At 37.6% G+C, this 26,099-nt stretch overlaps 1 protein-coding gene across 2 annotated transcripts in view; it reads left to right on the forward strand.

Annotated features, from left to right (window-relative positions):
• Window positions 1-26,099, forward strand: part of CHRM3 (cholinergic receptor muscarinic 3) — a 290,659-nt gene that overhangs the window by 235,510 nt on the left and 29,050 nt on the right. The gene's annotated exons all lie outside the window — the stretch shown is intronic.

Consider the following 26,099-nt stretch of genomic DNA (forward strand, 5'->3'; position numbering starts at 1 on the left):
CTATCTGAAAATATTTTTAATCAAAATGCTGGAGAAATATGTTGATCCTGTGCCCTGAAGGGCGAAATAAAGGTACATAAATTTACCAGACTTCCTAATTCTAATATTTAAATATTAAATTCCTTTAGAAAGGGATTTCTGTGAAGTCATCTGCATGGCAGTATAGTGCCTTGGAGATCTAGCATCACATTCTTTTAAAATGATGAAAGGTTCTCTATATAAGAAGATTTACTCTCACTGTTTGGGAATTATTATGATGGTTACAGATTAGTCAGGTAGATCCGTCTCATGTTTTCTAATTTAGTTCCTAATTGGCTTAAATTCTAAAATTGTGATTGTCTAGTTCAACTGGTCATCTACATGGGGTGAGGGAACGTGTTATCAGAAGTCTATAGCTCCTGGGGAAGTCAGCTGTGTTTTTAAAATAGATCATATGTTTAGGTGACCGATATATATTGTTGCTCAATTTTGTCCAGCTGAGCTATTATTTTTTAGTTAGCTATTAAAGCTAAATAAAACAAATGTGATTCTTTTTATCAGGAAACTGGCCTATGAGTCAGCAAGTACATCACTGCAGAGGAATAAGGGTACATAATTTACATTTATTGTCTGAATTGCATATCACAGGACAAGAAGACCAGCCTCCCTAGTCAAAAAAAGGAATGAACAGAGATCTCTTCCAGGGCTGCCTGAGGCCTTTGATCTGCTTCCACTGTGGAGGAAATAGTTTGTGCTAGATATTTGCTGCCCTGTATTGACTCTTGTCCCTGCCCCAGGGAGACCAAGGAAGATACTGTAACTATGTGATGTTTCTCAGTCCATTCATGGGGCAGCTCCTCTTTGTCCTGGGCCTTGCAAGAGGTTAAAAACAAAGCTGATTCAACCCCAGCTTATATAATTGGTTAATAAATAAGAACATAAAAAAGAAACAAGCAGTCATAAACACACATACAGGGCTTTGTTTCAAAGTCTGTATTTCTTGTTTCTATTACTAGGATCAGTGTAGCTCAAAGAAATTCACATTTGTTTTCTCTGTACATGAGTGGTTCTGACACTTCATGTTGCAAGTGTGCATATAACAGCACCTTTATTTAGTGTTAATGTCAACACATACAGCCTCACAGCATCTGTTGAATGCCCCTAGAGTGCTTAGAAATAAGGCTTAAGGGAAAAATCGTTCAAACTTCTGTTTCTTTCAAATGGAGCATGGAGCTATCAGACTTGTGTGAATCAGATTTATATAGTTCCAGGCAGAAGGTATATCCTGCTTTCTACAAATACTGTACTAATATGATAAGAACATAAAAAAACATCATATTTATCAAATCTGAGTTGAAAATTTACTTTTAAAAAGATCACTGAGACTTCCTGTTTGCATGTTTTAAGAAAAAGTGATAGTATTGTCAGCCATATAGAGTCTATTTATGACATCTACCAAAAACAGAAGAGGAATTTTTCAGTGCAGGTTGCTGCTTGAACAGGTATAGAATGCAGCCAGCCCACTGCTCATGGCTAGAGGCAGCTGAGGAGCTTCCTCTAAAAATGAAGTTTTACGCTAAACTAAATTTTTCATAGGGAATTTCCATCTCCTCTATTAACTTTTCCAATGTAAAATAAAAATAGGGAAATTTTAATTTTTAAATTAATAATTTTTCACACTTCATCAAGGTTTTCCAAATGTTTAGAACAATTTAGAACAATCCTTCTTAAATGTTGTTTGTCTGGCACTATTTTTTTTACCCTAGTTCTTAAAACAGTACTTTCAGCACTAACTGCTTTTTTAACTAGCAGAGGCTGGATAGCTGTCAGAAACTGTGGGAAATCTAGTTTCTGAATGCCTTCCAACTTTTGCCAGATAGAAACACAGTTTAACAAGAACAAGAATTGCAAAAATTATTTTATTCATACAAAAAACCTGAACTAGAATCATAGCAAGAAGAATCTGTTAAGTTCAACTTTTAAGAAAATTCTGACTTCTGTGGACTCAAATTCCCACACAGTTTCTTTTAAACTATTCTGTTTCTAGAGTTGTAAACAATTTCCTTTAGACATTTGTCCAAACTGCAATTAGGGTTAGATAATTGCTTAATCCAATGGTCTTTATCTGAGGGGTTGCAATTACTGCAGTGAAGTCCATGGCAGAATTTCTGGCTGAATTCCCTTCAAGGGTCTAGAGTGAGTGTGCACAAGAGAGGCAGCTGTACTGTCCTTTGGAAAGATGATCCTTTCTTCCCATCTGTTCCACTCTCAGCCAACTCCACCTGGCCAGGTCCCTATCCTCACTAGGCAGGGAGCACAGATGGCAACCTGTGGATTTTCTCCAAATTAGCTGGAACTAGGGTGCCCAGATTTCCTGGGACAGGACATATTTTCCCACGTATTTTTGAGTCTTTCATATTTTTTCCCTAGCTTTTCTTTTAACTGAAAATTGTGGAAGCTTCAACATGAATCTATGAATATTTCAGCAGACTCAGAATGTTATTGTCCCCTTTTTGGCTAAATACTATTCCTCTGCTTTAATGCTAGGCATGATCTTGTACTGGAGATACCCAAGAGAGATGTCGATACGCACTGTAGAGGAAGTGCCTACTGTGAGTGTTGTCAGGTGACATCCAAAAAAAAAAATCCATGAACTTTGTACAGTCCTCTTCTTACAGGTCATAACACTTTATTTATTAATATAAATCTTCCTAGGTAAAGTGCACCTTCAGCAATAACCAGTGGTGAACTAAGCTGACGGGAACAGCTGGAAACCACTCAGGTCCCTCTCCCACAGCTGGAGCTGCTGCAGGCTGCCTGTGCTGGCGTTGGGGCTGCCATACAAAATGCTGAGAAAACAGGACTACTTCTCACTGTGTGAGTCAGTCAGGCACATTTTGGTATCTGGATTGTCACGCTTTTATTAGGAGTTTTAATAAAACAGTTCCTAGTCTTTGGCTTGATTTTAAATCAAAGAAATGTTGTTCCTTTCTCTGCAGTCCCAATAGCACAGTTTCCTTTAGCTGACCTTCTTAGCGACAAGAGGGTTCCCATGTAAGTTAAACTGTACGCGATAAAAAACACTTGCTCACATTCATGCCTGCCATAGGGTCACATCCCAGCAGTTCTGAGAGCTGGTGCAGAAGCAGCTTTAGGGGCTATATAGAGGTAAAATAATCTATGTGCCTTTGGGGAAATTTCTCAGGGCATGTAAAGGGGAACGAGGAAGGAGAAACAAGACCGATATATAAAGCGCCATTAAGAATTTCATCATATGGACAGTGACAGTTTTATAGCCTGTTGGAAAACCAGAAAATGGATTTCTCACAAAATCAATAAGCCTCCTAGAAGATGGTTCCAAGAGGATAGAGCAGCACATATCAAAGAAATCAAAAAGCTGAAATAGAGGACTATTTAAGCTCTTGGATACAAGGGAACAAGCTGTTAAAAATCAAATTGTCTCAGCTGAGTTTTCTATATTACTCTCTTTATGAATCTATCCTATTTAATTTTCATCAGATGAAAGGCTGACCATTTTTGAAAGGGAAATGTGAGACTAAAATAAAATTTTCTGTAATGCATGCTTATCACTATTTCAGGAAAGTGTTTTAATTAGGTGGGTGAATAGACAATTAATAAAGCCCTGAGTAACCTGAGTACCAATCAAAGTGGTTTCTTGGAGGATTTCCTTAACTTGTCCTGTAGTTAATTTGGCACATTCTTCTTGTATTATCAGATTTTAAATTCAGTTCCTTAATAAGGAAGACTTGGGAATATATTTGGTTGCAGAATGGTGTTTTTCAAGCAGTGAGCTGTAACCCCTCCTGAGGATCATAAAGACTTTGAGATTGACTGAAAAGCTTTAGGAAAAGCTTAAGAAATACTTTCCTCTAAGACAGCTCAGTCTGTCTATGGGAGCAATACAGACAGGCAAAAAAAGACGAGTCAGGTTTTCAAAAAGTTAGAGAAACGCTTCTATAGATTATACTGTATTTTCAGATTATAGCCTGAGAATTGTTTAAAAACAAAACCAACCAACCAACCAAAAAAATCCAAGCAAATAAATTGTGTTTCAGGGGCTGTATGATTAAAATGAAGGAGCAAGTTATGAGGGGAAAGATATCACAGCACCCTTCTGATCCAGAAATCCCGCAGCCTCTGGTGCCCAAGGGCTGCACATGCTTTTCCAGCAGGCCCTGCTTCTGCCTGCTGTGGGGTGGACTAACTGAGGATGAGGTCAGCTAAGGGTTTATTCTGACATTCAAGTACTTTTTAAGGGTTGATGATTACTTGGAGTGAACCATTCACTCAATGTTATTGATGTAAGGAAGAAATAAAGCAGTGGCATATTTAGATGGAAATGCCCATAGAAAAACATGGAGTGAATCCAATAAGAGTAAGGAAGTAGAAGCACTCCAAAGAGCTGGATAAAGCTCTTAAAGCAACTGACAAGGAGAACTAGATGGGGAAAAAAACACAAACTCAGAAAGTTTTAGGTTTCTCTTTCCATACCTAAAGTTCTTTGCTGTATCTGCAGGACTGAAGGAACAAAGCAGATCAAAAATACGGTCATTAATTTTGTGCAGCATGGAAAGTCTGCTTAAGGGGAGACAGGGCATGCCCCAAACTTGCAAACCAGGTGGACAAAGGAGGTAAGTTTCCAGTTTCCATCGTCCTGTAGTGGCCTGCAGTCATGCACAGTATAGTTTCTCACACTTCAAGTCTTCCTACAAAAAGAGTTGGAAAGCTTTTGTGTTTGCATTAATGTAGGAAGAAAGCAAATACAAAGAACTGAGAGTTTTTCAGGGAACAGTCATTGTCTTGTCAGTGCTGTTACTAAGTGCTGTACCACTGTGTTTCTATATAACCTTATCTTACAGTAGATTTTTTTGTCTTGCTGTTGTCATTGCTGTTGATATGACTTTGCTTCAGAAGGGTCTTCTGACCCTCACACTGGACATTCCTTGCTGGAATCCCACTGTGGTTGTATTCAGGCTAATGGGGTAGGGAGCAGTCACACCCCAGGGGAGAGGCTATCACCATCCCTATCACCTTTGTGACTGCATGAAGCCCTTACTTATCTGTTTCAAGATAAATATATGGAAGAAGCCAAGGTTAATGTAATTCCTAACTTCACTGCTTGATGATATAGCTTCAAGTGTGCTGTTTTTCTCCTGCAGTACTTTAGAATTGTGTTACTGTCTTAGCTGACACTGTAAACTTGTAATCATTTGTTTTTAGGCTGGGGGCTGAAGGGCCTTTAAAATTCTCTGGCTATGAAGTCCAGAAGGACTGCCACAGAGTGAGTGTTACAGTAGCATGCACCTGGTTTAGCAGTTTGTTATTGGAATTTCAGGTGCTGTCTCATTTACACACATAATTGTCATATTACTGGTTTTCATCCAGTAGGAGGCTGGGAGTCTGCTAATGCAGCTGAATTCTGAAGAGCTGCTGTAGCATATCTAACATCTCTAATCTTTGGACAGAAATATTCATTACTCTTGTTTTAGAGAGTGTGTTTAGTTTTATTATTCAGCTTGAAACACAATAGATGATTTCAGGTTCCTTACCAAGTCTCTGATCTGGATGTTTCTTGAGGGCAGTTTATTTTAAAGCAAATGCCATCCATGTAAGGCTTGGGTAGATCACATTAATGATTGATCCATTGAAAGCCTTGAGCTGTCACTGTTCAGATGCAGTATTCCCTGTGATGTTCTACAGTTTTCTGTCAAGCGCTGGCCTGCACTGTTACTAGTCCCTGATAGTGGGTAGCACTCCTACCCACGCCATGATGCTGTTTGCTGCAACGATCCCAGGGACAGAGAAGCCTGTACAGCAGCACTGAGCAGCCTGCAGGTCTCCACTCTTTGAGCATCAATGCTCGAAGAGTCAAGTGGAGCTGCAACAGGCAATACTGCCTTGCTAGTCCTGGCTGTCCCTTCCTCTCCCTCCTGTGGCCAAATACCAATGGCTCAGTGACCCAATTCAAGCACAAGTTCACCTCACAGATAGATACATAGAGTCTATCTACAATAGCTCAAATCCTAATGCCGACACAAGGCAGAGGCTGGAAGGCATAGCTGGGAGTGAAGAGGAAAGTTGTCAGCAGCTAGTGCTTAGACTGACTTCAGCAACCAAGATGTCTTATCCACAGACTGAGCGAGATGCACAGACGAGCAGGTGGAAGAGCTTGTTCTGGAACTGCACAACTGGGGTCTGGCTGTCTGCGAACAGCTGTCTGACGGCCAGCTTTCTCACCTCTGTAGGACATGTCTTCATACAAGGTCAAGTTCCTGGAGCCTCAGCATATAGCCTGTTCTCCAGAGTCACATGCCAGGCCCCTGTTATATGGTGTATACCCACCACAAACAGCAGTATAGCTTGGTTTTCCAGACCAGCTTAACCCAGTACAGTTGGAACTAGTTACTGGCTAAGACAAATGGATGAGTTTGTCAAATGCCACCCAGAGAGTAATTCTGGAAGAGGGGGAAAAATAAAAAAAAAAAAAAAAAAAAAAAAAACCAAACCAATCCCCATGTTTTTCTATAAATCCGATAGATCAAGATGAAGAAAAAAAGAATTTGCTTCTCTACCACCTCTGGGAGTTGCAGTGAGACATAACCAAATTTTTTTTAAGCACCACAGGATGTCAGTCAGCATTTGACAGGATTTCAGAACCACTTCTATGCCACTCTGCTATGGATTTGTTTTAGCTCTGACTGTGAAGGCTTGTTCTTTCAAGTACCTCATGTCCCACATTCCCTCTTCAGGTTTCAGAAAATTAGCACTATGCAGCCATCTCTGAAGGCTGCCACAATGGGGCATTGCTTATGAACGAGACCATAATTCTTGCCTTGGTGGGTTGAAGTTTGACTCGTTCATGCAGATTGCAGTGTTCTAATTCAAGAGAGATGTTATTAAGTTTAGAGTGTGCCATTGAAGCTTGAAAGCACTAACTTTCCAGGCACACACTCACACACAAAATTGAGGTGATGTTGCAACTGAGAGTGTAAAACAACAATGTTATCATGAACTTAAAACCCAGGATAGTGAGTAAAAAACAAACATTCCAAGCCCAGGGTAAATGTAAAAAAAGCCAGACATGTTAAGATGTAGGTAACAGCAGTTAGATCTTCCAGGAACTTTCACTATGCTAATAAATGACAAAGTGCCAGAAGAAATAAAAAGGAAAATGGTAATGTACTTTAACAAGCAATTTACTGAGTTTATAAATACTGCAATAGTTTAATCATTAATAATATACTTTAGCATGATCTCAGGCAAAGTTTATATTTGATGTTTTTAAAGTTACTTTTTATTTTTTATTTTGATGTTTGTAATGCATGCAGGATTGAAAACAAAGAAGTACTGTCTACCTCAATAAAGACACTACATAGTAAAATGAAAGAGAATAAGGCCAGCAATACTTTCTGGGTAACATTTGGCAAAACTGTTTTTAATTTTTGAATTAGCTTTTTTATACAGTTTCAGTACATATGAATACAAAATGACAAAACATGCACAACAGAGACTGCACTGAGGCCTGCTGAATAGTAGTCATCCAGGTTTATATTTTAGGGTGAGTATATGAGGGAGATCAATGGACTAAAGATGAGTGTGTTATCCAGAGCCTCCTTTTTCCTTCAGTGTGTTGTGGGATTCAGAGAGTAAATCTCCCAGGTCACCACTCTGGAGCCACTGGACAGTCCCAAGACTAGTTTATTCATGCAGGCAGAGACTGAAAGAGATTGTCCCAGGAGCAAGTGTTGTTGAGGTGCACAGCTACTCTGTGAGAATAAATATGTCATGAAATGTTGTCTCAAGTTTGATGTCAAAAGGAGTTGAATGTGCTGTAAAGTAAGCAGATATAAGGCAAATCTCACTGCGAAATCAAGAAATGATAAAGGAATATACAGGAATGTCCAAAACTAAAGTATATCAGTTTGATTGTCTTCTCTTTTCATTGAATGACCCTATTCTTTCTATATAAACAGCTTTCAAATGCACGTCATTCTGGACCCTTTTCCTGCCTCCAGCCTTTCAATTTACATTTTCTCTAGGCCAACTAGGATATATCCTTCCAGATAACTTACTGTCATTTTATTGTACTGACACTTGTCCTTCTTTTCTGTTTGCTCAATCCCCTTCCCACTATTTCAGTTTGCTTCTAATGTCACACTAAATCATGACTGTCCACCCTTCTGAGCAACAGCTGTATCTTTATTTGTTAGTGGGTGGCCACCTGTGGAGACTTAACTGATACAAAGCTCTTACTAAAGGCAGAATGGATGATGTCTGAGTAAAATCAGATTAACTTTTGTTCATAGAATCAGTGAAGACTCAAAGGAAAGGTTTAACTATAAAGCAATTCACCTAGTTTTTGTCTCTCTTCTTAACTAGCTTGCAATACAAATTGCATTATCATGTTCTGTGATATCCATTTAGTTATTTCTAAACAAATATGTTCTGAGAGGCAGTTTCCTTCTGCAGATAGATGTGTTCACTTTACCATTTCCTGTTTATTTTCCCACATTTCATTTCCTTGTGAATCTGAAGTTTACAGTTTGTGCTATGAGAACTGATTGTAATACTTAAACAACATAGTGAGAATAGCTGAAAGCCAAAATGCAGTGACAGTAGATCCCCTTAACAAATCATTAAGACATTATGAAAACCCATTTCAAAGCCCATTTACTGGGATACCTGTAAGAATAAAGCCTTTATTTTTCAGTGCAACCCTCTGTTTGCTATTAAAAACCAAACATCACTAAATTACTTTCTGAGAAGACAATGATGATAACATGGATAGTGCAATATGTTACCTTCATGTTATGTTAACATGTAAAGCTTTTATTTTGAATGGATCTGTTTATTGGTTTGAGGTATGAAGTACTTTAGATGAGCACAGGTGTGTGCCTTTTCAATAAAAAGTCAGAGGCTCCTCAGAGGTTTTCATGGATAATGGCAGAATTTAACCAGGTGTTGATGTTGTGCTTGTTGAGCAAGCCAACATTATTCTTTTGACTGTTGCTGGAAAACAGGTGAGTAAGGTCTTACTAGTCTGAAGATAGGAGAGTTAGTGAATCAGAATAGTTCCCTGAGCCAGAAAGAAATACTGCCAGGAAGTGAATGATTCTGTGGAAACTTTGTTGAAATGTTCAGCCAAAATTCATAAATACAAAATTTGTTTGTATTTATCATTTATTTAAGTTAGTAATAGAAGAAAATGACAGAAAGAAGTGATGGCAGAATGATTTGTAGTTTAAGGAAAAAATCACAATTTCACAGCCAAATAAGCAAAACAGATTCTAATAAGCAAATTAATTATCAAAATTGGCTGTTATGGGCAGCTTATAAGCCTAGCAGTCTCACGAAAGGAATTTATGCACAATTTTTGCATAGCTTTTTAAGGTAGGGGCTGAACTCTTTCAGTCTATTTGGGAAATATTTTAGAACTTTCTTAACATTTTCAGGTTGTTGTATGATGTTCTAAATTATAAACCCTTATATCGTTACCTGTGTGGTAGTTTCAGTGATAAAAATATAGCACTTGGTACAACTTCTGCTATGATGTGCCCTGCCCACATGTTTACTGAGGTATTACAAACAGCCATAGCAGGAGACCACTGTATAATGCAGCACACATTGGTTATAATTTCTGAATCCTTGTGGGTGCAATGACAAGAACTACGAGTGTCTTCAGCATTACAATGCTCTTAATGCAGTTTCTTAGCTTGCTATACCATTATTCTTCCATTAATAAAGATAATTTTCAAGGAGCAATTCATATAACATGTTCTTAACTGGCAGGGTCCTTGAGCCCTGGGGTTTCTGGCAGGAAAGCCAGCGACATCACATATGGTGCCAAACAATCCAGATTGTCTCCAAGATAACATATAAGAAGAACACTGAGAGAGTTCTTGGAAATCTGCTTCTGTTTACTCTTCCCTTTGTCTTTCTCTGCTGTCAGGCTTTCTGTCATTTAATGTGTGGAACGATGGGGCTAACTTGTCTGTTCCAAACTAGACCATTTAATTATTTTGCTTTATGAAGTTCCCAGCCTATGGGTAACTACAAACTAGGAAAGAAAGTTTAGCCAATAGTTTGTGTTTTTGAAAAAGGCGGCATTCAAATGAAAAGGGAATTTGTGGTAAACCTAGGCAATTGGTATGAAGATTATTTTTTGAGGTAATACTATGTTTGAGTTTAACAAAAGTCAGTATTTGCTTGTACCAAGTATTTGACATCTTCCAGGCTGTGGAATTCTGCCACAGCTTCTCTTTTTGTTTTGCACACAGTGCCAGGCAAGCAGAAGGAGGACAGAAGTTTTTCAGCACACAGTATTGCTGTGGATAATGACTCCTTTTTTAAAAGTTGCCTTTTGTTTGAGGTAGATAGAAACAATGCCAGCTGCAAGGTAATTATAACGTGAAAGGAAATCATGCTGGATTGGGATCCTAGGGTGTTAAATGACTATCGCAAGTCTGGAAGCAGGTGTACTGGGGCTGTGTGGCAGAAATACTGCAAAAGGAGCCCTCGGTGTTCCCATGAGGTTTCATGGGAATTCATGGGGAGGTACATTCACATCGTGATGTATTCTGCTGCTGCATGAAATACCAGCACCATCAGCCCTCTGTTTCACTGCAGGCAGAAGATAAATTTAGAGTCGCCGAGGCACGCAGAGCTGGCAGAGGGGGCAGCAGTGTCTCTTGGTTGGGCTGGATGAAGAATTCAGGTCCATGTGCTTTCTGTGTGCCCTGGGAGGTCCAGCAGTTACAGAGTGACTCAGAGTTTCTGAATCAGCAGCTTGGATTTATGTTCATACATTTAGGTCCATAAGTTTAGGTATCCAATTTTGGAAATGTTGGCACAGGGCTTTACTTCTTCAGCAAACAGGAGCACAGCAGCAGGTCTGCTGATTTGCGTATGATATTTACATAAGTGGAGGTTCACATTTCTGTTTTACTGAAATGACTGCCATGAATTTGTATGACTGGCTTACATTAAACACTAGGTAATGATCCAGGGTAAGCAAAAAAAGAGTAAACTTGAGTAAATAAGAATGAGGTAAATGAGTTAAATTGGAAAAGCAGCAAGAATTAATGTGCCTTAGGAAAGCGACTAAAATGATCTATGGAGAGTGACATTGTTGAAGAGCTATTGTAATTATGTAAAGTAGTCAGCAAATCCAGGGAGCTGTCACATGTTTTATCAAACTGGTTAATTTACTCTGTCATTTTTAACGACATGTTCTTCATCTTACATGGTCAATACAGGCTTGCAATAATGCACATTTCCTTCATTTGGCAAAGATGTTTTCCTTTGCATTTAGAGTAACTGTTATAATCCACCTCCTTCATTGTCAAAAGACTGCTGATAATTTAGAAATAATTAAAAGCTTCTACAAGAAACAATCAACCTACTGTTCATTTTCTGAAAAGATTAAATTCCTGTTGAAGATTTTCATTCTCTTTTTGATTAGCACTGCCTGTCTCAGCAAAGTTTTGTGGAATCACTTCAGTACAATCAATATACAACTTTCAGCCAAATGTCAGTCTGAGAGATATTTTAATGCTATTACTGTTTATAAGAAATCAATATTCTGAGCAATGATTTGTCACAGGCTTTTTGATCCCTGAAGTCCTTGACTCCCACTATTTATTTATTTATTTATTTATTTGTTGTCAGTTAAGTTTGTTACTATGTTTACAATAAATTAAAATCACAATGTATGACTATCTTGTGTCTAGCAAAAATGGAAAATAGGTCAATATACTCAGAGTAGCAACATGTAGAAAATACAGCATATAAATGCAAATACATTTTTGTATGGACAAATCAGGAAAGAACCCTTAATGAAAAGATTCCTCAAAACAACTCAGACTTTAGATCTTTGAGGAGCTAGAAATCAGAATTACATGCTGAACTCCATGTTAAAAGGTCCATTATTAGTGTTCCAATATCAAAAGCTCTGTAAAAATAAGAAATGACAAAATTGAGGTGACTTGCACATGTTGATATATAGCCTTGATCTTTGACAACCTCACTGCAAAGAGCAGCTCAAGGAAGGGTGACAAGAATATTCCTTTTGAAACGTTAAAGTCTTTCTCACCTATTCTGCTGTCATTCCCTTTTTTCTTCCCTAGCCCTGTCATCGAGAGTGCCCTTTCCACATTGCTTCTTGTTCTGCTTTAATTTTTCAATTTGTTTTGAAAGAAAATAAAAATTTCCTGTCAGGGTAGTGTTGGAGAAGAGGAGCAGTCATCTTATACTGGTGGTGCACCTGCAACCTGCGGTGCAGTCTGCCAGGGTCACGCTTTAACACACTCACCTCCAAACTTCAGGATCGTTTCATTTTCCTATGTAGAGCTCCAGCTAAGCAGAGAGCAAAACTCTCTCTTCTTTCATATTTTCTTCCTCCTTTGTCCTGTTTAGAAGCATTATTTTTTACAGGAGGTTTGCAACAGTTGCGTGTGAACCACCACACCATCTAAGCATTGGAGCAGCACTGGCACTGTGTGGATTTAATTTTTTTAAAAAACAAAATCTGGCTCCTATTTACGTATTTCAAAATCATCTGAACACTTTCCAAACTTATTATTTATTCTGAGTGTGGCGACCATGAAAACCTGGCAACATACTAAAAACTGAGATCAGTTCATCTGAGATAGCAGATAATAATTCGGTTATAGAGGCACCAGACAGGTCCTACAATATCACAGGTTTGGGTTTCATCTGCTACCATGCACATTTGGAAGTGCAGTGGTGCCAGGGTGCTCATAAACTTCCCAACACCTTCATCATGAGGCTCTGGGAAAGAAGAGGGCAAGAAAGAAGTGAAGCAGCAGCTGGGGAGGAGCAGTGCCTGCAGACCCTCTGGCTGATCTCCTCCTGGTGCATTTCAAAGAAAATATTTACATGTCTGTTGGTGACAACCTAACCTACAAGTGTGAATTCTTAGACATTGTGTGGGAATCTCATAAATAAAAGTAAGGAGGCAGGAATCTCTGCAGCACAGTTAAATATTTCAAAGTCATCCACAGGGTCATTTTGAATGTCTTTTCTTGAAGCTCAAAACCCATATTTGCACTAGAGAGTGAAAGTCTCTGTTTCCAGAAGCAGTATTTGTACTGAACACTTCAGTACCATTGCCGGAAGAGACAAGAGTTGCATGTGTCATGCCAGGAAACTTTTTTTGTTAATTTAACAGCCATTAAGATATATCAGTATAACTTTTAAATATGTTGTAATGTCTCTTTTTGTGACCAGAAGCACTATTGCCTAGGGATATGAATAATGAGATTAGTATTCTCTGTGTAGCGGACTCTTTGTGTGTAGCTTTTGCATTTAATAAAAGGCAATTACATAAAAGCCTGGGCTGTCATTCTCAATTTTGTACATGACCCTTATGGAAATAAGGAAAAATATACCAAATTTTCAGTTGTGTTCCCAAGGAGAATTCTTAACTAAAAGTGAAAAAATAATTCTTCTTGGAATAAGCCAGTGCAAATAACCACAGGACCTTTCTTTATTTGAACAACACTTCACCAAGTTTCTTTACAAACCTCAATTACAGTTGCTATATTCTATTTTGTTTGCTTTGCCAACCTGTAGAAATAGCTGTCACACTTTATGAATGCTACACTATGATAGAAGGTCTGTGTATGCATAAAAATGTCCAGCATATGCTGTCTAGTTCTTTTTACAGACAGAAAAGAAAAGGAAAATGTTAATACCAATCAGTCCTTCTTTATCACCAGAGCTGGGAGTGGATAGTTTTAGAAATGAAAGGAAGTTTAACAATCCAAGGTCCATATTCCTGGTTGTTATCTATAGTCAGAAGAGTAGTTAAAAGCATTCAGGTACCTGTCTTGTATTGCTCAGTGGTGATTGGAAGACCCATTAAAATTGGAAAAGAAATTCTGTATTATTTCAAACTATATGTATCAGAAAGTGTTTACATAAGTATATGATAAAAAATATTCACTTCCATATAGTAGCTTTAAAATTTTTTCTTCCCAGGACATTTGATCTAGCTGTGTGTGAGAGGAGAAAGGAAGAAAAGAGTGTTTGCAGAAGGCGGTAGGTTTTGTATGGGTGTCCTCCCTTGCAAATCAGCTAAATGAAAACTCAAAATCAAGTACCCAGGAGTTAGGGGTATGACTCAGAGTCTGGAAAGCAAACTTTAGGAGACTGTTTAGGATGTGGTTAGAGGGGAGGAGCTGTGGGCAGCAGTTGTACCTTAATGAATTACTGATGAATAATTCTGATAATGAAAGAAAACTAATTATTGTTTGTCACGGCCACTGTAAAATGTATTTTTTACTTGATGATGCAGACAAGGCTTGACATTGATGAAAATTAATTTAGACTGGAGGGAGCAATGTTTTGAACTATTCAGAATAAATCAGAGCTGGTGCAAGTTGCACTATTAGTAAGGGAGATACAAACAGGCATTTTATCACCCATCATGAACATCAAGCCAGGCCATGCTAAGCAGGATAACAGTGTTTTAGCTCCACCTTCAGAAGTCGCATATATGTGGATATATCCACAGCAATATGTATACTCATATGTCCTTAGTGGTGATTATTCATGCTTGTCTTGATTATCTGAGAAGAATGATTATTCTTCAGTTCCTAGTGCTTATCTTCTAAATGGTCTCTAGGCAGAGCAGAAAATTAATGGTATTTCCTTTTCTTTTGAAAATGACATATTTTCAGAGTCCACTGCATAATTTCTTTAATTTCCTCTAGTCTTTGCTTCTCTTTAGGGTCAAATCAAGGAAAGGAAAGGTTAAGGGGACTATATTTTACCTTAGTTCACATCAGCATAAACTTGGAGTGACTTCCGACTTTCTAGTGAGGTTGCTGTAAGTTTACAGTGATATAAATGAGAAAATAAATTGATCCACAAGATTTGCAGTTCCTAAAGATTATTTTAATATTCCAAAGCTTTTCTCGACACTACCCTGAAACTTAAAATCCAATTCAAAGGAATTAATATGAATGTTACACTAGCTGCTTCTAGGCTTTCCTTGAAGGTGATTTAATCTCAGTTTAAAAAGAATTATTTTTTATTTAGTTTTGCATTGCTACTTTGTTTTTGGTATCACAATTTCAGCCCATGTTATTTCAATTTCAGTGATCGGGTACTAAGAAATACTGTCTGTCAGACTGCAGTGACCACTTTGCAGCAAACTAACCAGAGGTTCTGTAAATCCGATTGCTAAATTTCTCTGAAAACATGCAGTCAGTTCAACTGATAGTAGTAAAGAGAACATGAAATATTTTAAACATTTTGGTGGGTTTTGACCATCAAGCAGAAGTATGAGTGTACTGCTGATTGATACCTGCCATTTACACTGGAACCACTGTGTTCATTGTGTACTTCTTGGAGGTATATAGAAGACATCATTTTTTCATATAAAACCAACTTGCTGCTTTCTTTTAATGAAAAACGTCTTTGTGTCATGTCTAAGAGAGAGCTGGTTATTTTGATAATGGCAGTTAAATTTAGGTGGTATATTAGAGGATCTGATGTATTATAGGATCTGTTTGTGTTTGCAAAGTAAGACTTGACATTTAATGATATAAAGGAACTTATGGATTATTTAGCACTTCCTGCTAATAACCAGATGAAGAGTAATGGAAGAACAGCTCTTACAGTAAAGTTTGGGTTTCCCTACTTATGATTTGGAACATGACCTAAATGTAGTGGCAGTTAATAATTATAATCAATGGGAAATGAAGCCAGCATATAAACATTTAAAAAGTTTGTTAGAAAACTGATTGCTTTTTCTTAATGTTCTGTTGCTTCTGTAGAAGCACAGGAATCTTCTAGGGAAAAGAGGGAGGAAGGATGTGGGCAGCAATATGTGGTTCTCAGGAGGTTAAACTGATTAATTGGTTTTAATCACAGCTCAGGAGACTTGTCTTTCCACATCTGAAACCTGAACTCAGAAATGTGTAACTATGCCTTCTCTGCATTTCAAACAAAAGCAGAGATGACAGGTTTGACTACCTTCCATCTTGGAGAAGCACAAGGAGGATTCAAGAAGCTTTTTTTCTTTGGCTAGAAATGTTAGGTCGGTTATACGTTGAAGGCACAACTGTGCCTGGAGTTATTGCAGACACCAGTCATAGGGTGACCCATCAATCCAGGGAGCTACCATAGAAACATGGAAGGAACGGGTGGTCTCTCACTACAACCAGTTTACAGTCAGAATGTCTAATATAACAGCACTATGAATCACAACTGTTCCTTCTTTTTTTTTTTATTTAGTATACAGCAATTTAGCTGTGTGATCCAGTGTTTTTAAGATCTTCATTTTGCCTAAGTTTTATGTAAATAAAGAAAATCCTACAGAAAAACTCAGACCAGTCAAATGCAATGAATCTGTGACTTTCCAAGCTAGCCTGTCTGGATATGAAACAAACCAGTTTTCCTGGTTAAGAGAAAACCATAACGACATTTTCATGAAGCAAATTTCAGAACTTGTGGACACAGTTCTGTAGTAATTTAAAAGAATTAAGACTTATAATTGATTAAAGTTTCTAAGAAATTTATGCTCCTAACAAAACTGAAAGATTACTCTGATTTTTAATGATCACAGTTCTGTTTTTTCTTTTTTTCTTTTTTTCAAATTTCCAGTCATTCTTCATTACTGTAAGATAAAGTATTTGAAAGCTGAGCAGGGTTTGGTGGTTTTTTTGTTTGTTTGCTTTTATTTCATCTTTTACAATATAATAATTATACATAGTTTGAATATATTTGGAAAATATAGTAAATAAGAAACTGCAATTGTATTGTATCATCTCATGTATGTAACAGCCCTAATACAGATATTCTGCTCTTATCTGGACATTTTTATCTTAGAAACTCAATATGCTTTGAAGACATACATAAGCTGCTTAAATAGTGTCTAAGATGAAGTCACTTTATCAAAGTAAAATCTATTACTGTAAGAACTGATACTATTTCGGTACTCTTAGATTAACTGCATTTTCATTAACATGTATTTGGGTAATGATTTAACAAAAGTGTTCATTTAGGATGAAATAAGGTTCTGTTGAAAAGATAATACAGCTTTAGGAAGACATTTAAGTAAAAGTTTGATGACCTTACTGGGACCTAACTGCTGCATAAACTTTGTGCTTCCTCTCTGCATAGGCATGTTTTCCAATTTAAAAACGTATCATAAAGAGCTTAAGTTTTGAAATTGAAGAGAATTTAAAATTGAAATTGTATGTATCAACTTCTGTTTCTCTTTTGTGATTTAAATTCAAGAAGTGAAGAAGTCCCTGAAGTGGAAAATCACTGTTTATAAAAGGCTTCTCCAATGCATTTTTTTCTAAGGACAATCTTAGGTGTATCAAGTACAACATTTTTAAGACCCCAGTTGTTGCTAAAGTACCCCTATACAGTTATTGTTTTGCAGTTAGCTTTACTATGTTAGGACCTGCATTAAGACTTAAGGAATAGAATTTTCCTACTATCAGTTTCCACTTTTCCCAAAAAAGATGTTCCAGGTCTGCTGGAGCTCTGATGCCCCTTATCACTTTAGGCTCTACAGCCTCTTAAAGCCTGTGGTAAGAAGCACTGTGCTGAAAGACCACCACAGGCATTGGGCTTCTCTAAGCTGAGACACTCACTTACCCAACTCTGCTCTCCACAGGTCATAAATTAATCTCTCACTTGCTGACTGGGGTAATTTAGATGTATCTACAAGTCATCTTGGCTGTGCTTTGCTCCCTGACTTCTCTTCAATATATAGATCTAGATTTAAAGGTGGATGGATGGAGAAGCCTCTTCCCTCCTTATCTTCTCAAACAACCTCCATTTCAGAATACACCTTCTGCTCAGGTGGGATTGTCCACCTCCACGCTGCCTGTGGGAGCAGTCCCTGGTAAATCCCCAGTATGGTGCTTGGAATTTATGTCACCTATTTGCAAAGTAGGGGAAAATTTAAGCCAGTCCATATATTGTGGTCGAGTCTCAGCCACATTGTGCCATCACTATAGGCTAAAGTCTATAGGAAAAATCCCTGGGTGCCCACTGAGATCAAATTCGCTGGGAGAAAAGTAGAGAACTTTGCCATGAAAACTTGCACAATGTATTAAAATTTAACTGTTTCTGGTCCTCATCCTCAGAAACTTTTTTCTCATAACTTCATTTTGCTTACACTAATGAAAAGCCTTTAGCCCCATTCTGAGTACAGCCCTCAACCTGAAAATCTACCAAGCCATAATAAATAATATGTGCTACCATCAGTTATAGTCTAAAATAGCCAGAAAACAGATTTTATGTTTGAATTCAAGTCCTTTTCAGGAAAACATACACAAAGGAACTTCATACCAAGCCAAATACAGCTGGATCTCACAAATGAATAATAGCTAGTTTTATCTATTATAAAGAATAGGGTTTATGGTGCCACATACAGTGGCCCTATACAAATTCGATAGTAAGACTGAAGATTGTGTCCATGATGGGTGTTTCCTGAATATATTTAGTAGCCACATAAATCCTATTTCATTAGGATGAAGAAACTTTTCATTTGGTTTGCTTTCACCCACAAACCTCTCTCTTTAAGTTTGTCATATTTCTTCTCTTCCTGAAAAGGCTGGCACAGAATCACAGAATTGTCTAGGTTGGAAAAGACCTTGAAGATCATCCAGTCCAACCATCAACCCAACATTAACAGTTCCCAACTGCACCATATCCCTCAGCGCTATGTCATCCCGACTCTTAAACACCTCCAGGGATGGGGACTCCACCACCTCCCTGGGCAGCCCATTCCACTGTCTAACAACCCGTTCTGTAAAGAAATGCTTCCTAATATCTAGTCTAAACCATCCCTGGCACAACTTGAGGTCATTACCTCTTGTCCTATTGCTTGTTACTTCGTTAAAGAGACTCATCCCCAGTTCTCTGCAACCTCCTTTCAGGTAGTTGTAGAGGGCGATGAGGTCTCCCCTCAGCCTCCTCTTCTTCAGACTAAACAATCCCAGTTCCCTCAGCCGCTCCTCATATGACATATTGATATTTTAGATTTTTCATTTAATTCTGTCATGCATGAAATCCCATAATTCCTCTCTTATGCATTTACCAACTTTGGCAGATAAGATGCCAGTGGCACCCAAAAGTGACACCTCTGTTGTGCTGTCTGTGTTCTGGCATTGGAGATGTGTATATATATTATATATGTATGTCCTGAGCCAATATGAACCAGTGCAGAACATGCACGTCTGAGACTGGCTGGAAACTCTGAGAATGGCCAGAAGTTCTGAAGCACTGTCGGTTAAAGCAGTATCTCTCTTCTTTAATTTTCATTGCTTTTTGGGCAGGCACAATGTAGGGCCTGGATGCAAGGCTGATTGCTGCTGTATCAACACCATCCACAGATGGAAAATTACCACTTGCTCTGTGCAGTGTGGTGACATCTGTGCAGATGCCACATCACCTTGAAAGGCAATTGAGTGAGTGTTGGATACATGGATTTGTATTGTTCTGAGGCGTTGTGGACTTTTAAAACATAATATCCAGCCTTGGCTCACAAGAAGAGACTATGCTTAGGGAGGGCAATTAGTCCTGAGGAAAAAGCAGACAGCTTTCTTCAGATGCTTTTAGCTGATGTTCAGGCCTAGCTTTCCCACACAATACATGGTTTGTTGTGTGGAGAGGACTGCAGGACAAAGCATGGAAAACACTTGTTCGTGAATGCTCAAAGCTATAAAAATCATGCAGTATGTTCACATGAGATGGTAAGATGTTGTGAAGGAGACCCTCCAGCTTAAGTTGTGAGCTTTTTCCTAATGCATTTCATACCCTGAAGGCCTCTTCTTGCTTTTCTAATACCTTGCTGAGTCACCCACTTAAAATCTTCTAATATCTGTTTCAGCAATAAGTAGCATTTTAGAGTATGTATTTTACCCTCTATTGTCAATGAAACTGGTTGTAATTTGCAGAAGAGTCAAGGGGAAGAGAGTCACTCCTGATGTGAGGCATCAATGGTTTCCAGCTTTTCTTTCTGAAAATCTAGTGAAGTGGTTGACCACACTTTGGGAAATATTGTGGATCCAATCACACGTATTGCATTTGAACTCACAAGTAATCAGCAGCTGCCCTTTGATACAGGCCAATGTTCACATCAAGTTCACATCACATTTCATCTCCTGGTAACTCTTTGGAAATAAATGTCACCTAGTCAGTCTACTCATCATGATTTTTTTTTCCATTACAGGTTAGGCTACCATGTGACAATGCCAGTTAATGTTTTAAAAGTAATTCACTACAAATTTTTTTCACTCTTGCTGTCTTTGAAAAAAATGGACATAACCATATAGATTAACACCCTACACCGTTGGTAGTGAACAAAATGCATTCCTCTTTCTTTGTTTCACCAATAAACTTTAAATTAAATAGAAAATATTTTTAAATAGCCTGCTTTAACAGAGAGGATTAGAAATGTAACAGCATTGAACATTTCTTTGTAACTATTATCCACAAGCAAATTCTACTGTTCTACAGCCATCACTATTTGCAGCAGTGTATTTCAGTTTTTCTTTTTATTCTGTTTGTGAATAGCTTGCTCTTGTAATTGATTCCTGCAGGGATTTTGTATCTCAAACTTTCTTTTTAAAGGGTATTTCCAATTAGGCTGGCAGTTTGTTTATATGCTAGCATAAAGGAAGCATTTCATTTTCAGTAGAATAAATCCATTTTACTTTGTGAAGAAAATGTGTTAAGGATGTCTAAGATCAAAGTTTTTAACCAAACTGACAGCAAAGATTGTCACAAATGAAAAAATGTTTTTCTGCAGAGAAGAAAATCTTTGTAACGATTTGGTCACAAATGTAAAGCCTTCAGTACGCAGCCTCCAAAGTAAAAAAATGGATTTTCGGATATGTTTGTGATTATTGATTTGTATATACTGAGAAGAAATGCAGTGTGAAAACTAGGAATAAATGATATCTATTATTTTACTCTGAAGAACCACAATTAAACATACAATTATACACTGTAATGTCACACTTCCAATACTGGGGGGAAAGGCAGGTAGGAGTGAAGGGGTAACAAAAGTTACCAGACTCTAAGAATTTTGTCTGTTGGTACGCTAATACAGGAAATCTCTTATTCATAGCCGATTTTTAAGGATAAAAATATTTTGTTTAAAATGAGTCATTACTGCAGTTATCTATTCCTAGCATGTATATTTTTCACATAGAAAACACAATAGAGACTTTACCTTGACACCTGAAATGTTTCCTTCTTAGTTTCCAAATTTAGCTCTGTAGTGTCTAGAAGCAAGTGTACTATGAGAAATTAGAAGTAATCCCTGTAAGTAGACTGTTTCCTTTATTGCAATCAGTATGAACTCAGAAAAACTTTTTATTGACTTGCTGCAGTTAGTAATAGTTGTATTAAAATGTCATTTACAACAGAAGACCATAGTTCATAAAGTTCTCACTAAAGCAGTAGTTTTAGTAATGCAAGTGCTTTTTTGTCTTCAGTATTGATTTGCTTTAGTTTTATAGATAAACTGTATGAAACAGGACTGATACACCTGGAGTTTCAGTATTTCCTTTTAGTTACTTTTATTGATTATTCTTTACTTGACAGGAGCATTTCTTCATTGAATTTGCAAAGGTCATTTAAATAACTGTTGTCCAAAAGCAAACCCAAGAACTAGTAATTAAAATCAGTCTGTTGTCTAAATCTTTGTCTTGACGGACTAACTGAATTATAACTCAGGGTAAGAACACTTGGTCTTATTGGATTGTTCCACCAGTTCATTTCCAGACATGGAATCACATCTCTGATGAGGGTTTTATCTCTGTAATCTGGATTTCCCACATTCACAGGAGACATTGCAAGTGAGCTGCATTGCCCAGGATTTCTGCTTTCATGTGTGTGTTCCACTGTGGCACAAGGGCTGTTACTGGGCTGAGCTTGATGCAAAAGCAGAGCTTTCACCCTTTCATAGCCTCCCGCCAATCAGCCAGACACTGTGTGGCTGTAATAGCAGGAGCACAATGAGCCACCACCTGCAGTGGTGTGACTGTTCTGTTCACACTCTTTCACTTCACCTGAGTAAGGTGAACAGTAGCTCTTTCTTACTGAACTAACATCTTCACCTGTTACTCTCTCCTGCTTATGAAGCTGTGGCAGAGACAGGTTTCCAACAACTTCCCACTTCCATCAGTCAAATAATGCTATACATATTCTCTGATTACCTTCCTGAAGTTTGCACAGCAATTTAGTTGTTCAGCCCCAGTTGAGAGTAAAGGACAGACTCAGAATAAAAAGTCTGAGGGGGCGTGGGATTAAGAGATCATTAAAAACAGATCTTCATTGGTAGACATAATCTAAAATAAAAATGTCCTTACTCCTGGTACAGAAGTGCTTTAGCTCTCATTATCATAATTGTTGAGCTCTTATTTCAGCAAAGCTGCATGTTCCTGCCTGGTCATCCCATGGCACAGGCTGCATCTGTAGCTTTCTAAGCAACAGGAATTTTGATACTGGATGGAGTCCATGAGCAGTAAGTCATCATTGGTGGGAACAATTACTCAAATTACTGTTATTAGTACTTTTTGCATGAATGCAAGCAAACCATAATTGACTTCAAAAAAATAAAGGAAGTAAAGTATTTTTTGCTGAAACTGGAAACTGACAAGATCCTACAAGCACAAAAGGGCACAAAAAAAAAAAAAAAAGTGATTCATGCATCAAAAGATGTGGTAAACCTTTTTTATTGTAGATAAGAGACCTTCAGAAGATGAACACTTTAAAACCTGTTATCACATTTTTATTGAATTTCAGGTGTGTATGTTGTGAAGTGAGCTTTTTCCATTACAGCGTTCCTGATGCACATAACATTTGATCTGGAAAGGTAAATATGTTCTCAGAGTCTGTAATAGCAGAGAACAAAAGTCTTTCATTTCTCTAGTACTGTATTCTTCCATCACAAAACATTTAGATGCCAAATAAACTCTTCTCTCAGAATAAATTAAAAAACTAGGCATTTTAATAAAATGTAAAAACAGACAGGTAAGACTCATTGGACCCTCTAGCCCATCTCCTTGATAATATGAGTTTCCTCCTTACAGTACTTTTCTTCTCACCTTGCCAGTTTAGTCTGTTTAGTTTTTTTGGCAGCTTAGCATTTTAAGAACTTCCTTCAGAGGTTCAGACATATCCTAAAGGCTGATAGTTCATGGTGCTAGTAAATCTTCCCTCCTGCTCATATAAAACTGTGTACCCTTTTTATAATACTGTGTATAATCCTCCCTTTCTTGGAGCTACACCGTGATTATTTTTGCCCCTGCTATCAGCCTGTGCATTACTCCTTAGCCACTTGTAGTTCATTGCTGGGAGTAATTTCAATGAAGATATAGACACAACCTGTGAGAATAATAATGTCTCACTGATTTTGATACAATTTCCAAAATTACTTGGTGCTCTTCAACACTTTAAGTGTTTCCCCTGTACTTGTCATTTTCCTTAAACAATATGTTTCCTCACTCTCTTCCCATAATTCAAGGACTCCTGTTCCTCAAACTTTTCTACTTTATTTCTTTGATCTTTAGTTAGTTTGTGTTAGTATCTTGTACAGATCAAGTTGCCTGTAACAAAACTCTCTATTACACTGTGGTACGGCTGACAATGTAACTTTCAGCCTTCAGTCTTCTCAATATGAAGTATCACAGAAATGCAGATAAGTCTGTGGGTCAGGAAGATGTCTAAGGTAAACTGAAATTCATTTATAATTAAAGGATAAAAACATACTTGTATGAAGAAAAATCCTTAAATCATGTAATGTTTTTTCTTTTGTTCAGATGGCAAAACTTCAGTTCAGAACCTTGAAAGAGCTTTCTCCCTTTGCTGCAGCATATAATATTACTACTGCTGAAGTAGTATGAGGCATATAGCTGCCAAGTAGGCTTGCAATGTTAAGGATGTCAACTGCTGTAGAATCAATTATGAAACCTTAAGCTTGAAATCTATTCCTGCTTGTGAAATTTTCAGTTCACCTGTTAAACAACTACTAAAATAAGATAAATTCAGAATTAAAGGAAAGACATAAAAAGATGAAGATGTCTCTCCAAAGCAATTTTTTTTTGTAACTTCTCCAAAAATCCGAGTTAATATTGTGAACTACCAAGTTACTCTGGATAGTTAATATTTCAAATTAATATAACCATGAAATATAGCAATATTGTAAAAATAACTTTCTTAGAAGGACAATGTTTATAATTATTTCCTACTTTATTCCACTAATTTTCTTTTCATATATACTCTGATTCTGTACTGTTAGTCTCAGATTTGCAACTGATATTCTATCAGTGAAGTCAAAATCAATTGCACAGACGATTTTTTCACATAGGCAATTGCACAGGTACTTGCATAGTAAATTTTTCTGATCAGCACCAGTGGGTTTTCCAAAAGATGCTGCTAGGAAGCAGTTTGGTAGTGTGGAGGGACTATCCATTGGGTCCTGCACAAATATAGTAAAGGAGGTCAGCTAATGCAGTGTCCATTGCAATGATTTAGTATCCATTTTCTCGCCATTATTTTAGCTTTTGCCCACAATTCACTTGCTGTCTGGCCTTGAGGATTCTGATTCACTAACAAATGGGACAAAAGTACCATAATATTTCTAGTGAACCATGTTTTGTTATGAAATTGAGTTCCAAGTATCTGTCAAAACCAGATTTGATACATGTATTATAAGTGTGTATGGTTTATATCTAAAATATGCAAAATTACCTCTTTGGGTTTAAGAGTTTTCAAATTCAAAGACTTAATATTTTATTCTTTTATTCTCGCTGGTTGGGAATTTAGGTGCAGATAATTTTTTTTTCTGAAAATATATACTTTCCAAGAAGTAGAAATATTTGCATGAAAATATTCTGTAGAGTATTCTTTTGGCAAAAATCAATATGATTTTTTCAGGTTGATTTTACTCAGTAAGCAGTGAGTTAATTTTATTTTTACCTGGACTCAGTATGTCCTAGAAATTTCTTGCCTCTGAATATTGAGACAGCTGTAGCCTAAAATTAAAAATGGAACTTGCAGAGATAGGGCATGGCTTAATACTCTCTTATATAGATGCATAGTGCTGTAAATCATTGCAATCCAATTTTAAAGGTGGGCCAAAACAAAGTATTAGAATGTCAGAATTTCCTGCAGGAAGGGAGAGTTCACATTTCACTTGCCTCTGGTTTCTGTTGCTTAATTGGCATCATTTGTTACAAGTAGCATTTACAAGCAGAGTTGAGTCATATAGGCTACTGTGATAGAAATATAAAGTATACGCTGATCAAACTTTTTCTTAGAATTTCGTAGAATACGAGTAAACATTTTTACTCCCAAGCAACCATTGCACTTACCTGTATGTTGTCGCCTGAGAATTATGTCTATGCAGGGAAACTATTAGCAGGAGAAATCCAGCCAAACTTGCTACATATGGCTGATTCCTTTTTGTTGTGCCAGGGAATCCTGTGTGCAAACCTGCATGGTTGGAAGAGATCTGAGAAGCCTCAGGGATTCTGCTGAAGAGCCCTTGGGGATCTCAGATGGAGATACAGAGGCAGAAGAAAAAGTAGACGACAAACTGGCAGCAAACCAAGAGAAGTGTTCAAGTGAAGGGGGCAGGCCACCTTCACAACTTCTGTTGTTGCTTGGTTTGTTTGTTTCCAGCAAATATCTTTAGTATTTGGCACTCTTTAAAAGGAACGGGAAGCTTCTAGCCTTTGTATGTAGGATCTCTACTATCACCTAGAAAATCCTCATCAGCTAAATTAGTAGCCATGAAGGAAGACAGTGGGAAATTACCCCAGTCTAACTCCTAAATTTATTCAAAATAGTAGGAATTTGGGAATTGCACATTCTGCTTAGTGTAGTACAGCAGGTGCAACAAAATTAGGCAACTTGGGCAACTGCAAGTGCGAAGGAGGAATTTGGGGATGCAGTTTGCTTCTTCCTCAGATTTGCTGAAGTCATATTCAAGGTTAGATTATTACTAATCTTGCACGGGTGCTCAAGGCAGAAAGGACAGAAACTGCAAAAAGCTGCTGCCTCCCTATTTGTGCAGAGATGCAGTTCCAGCTGCTGCT

Source organism: Strix uralensis, chromosome 3, assembly GCF_047716275.1.
Source record: "Strix uralensis isolate ZFMK-TIS-50842 chromosome 3, bStrUra1, whole genome shotgun sequence".
Taxonomy (NCBI): Eukaryota; Metazoa; Chordata; class Aves; order Strigiformes; family Strigidae; genus Strix; species Strix uralensis.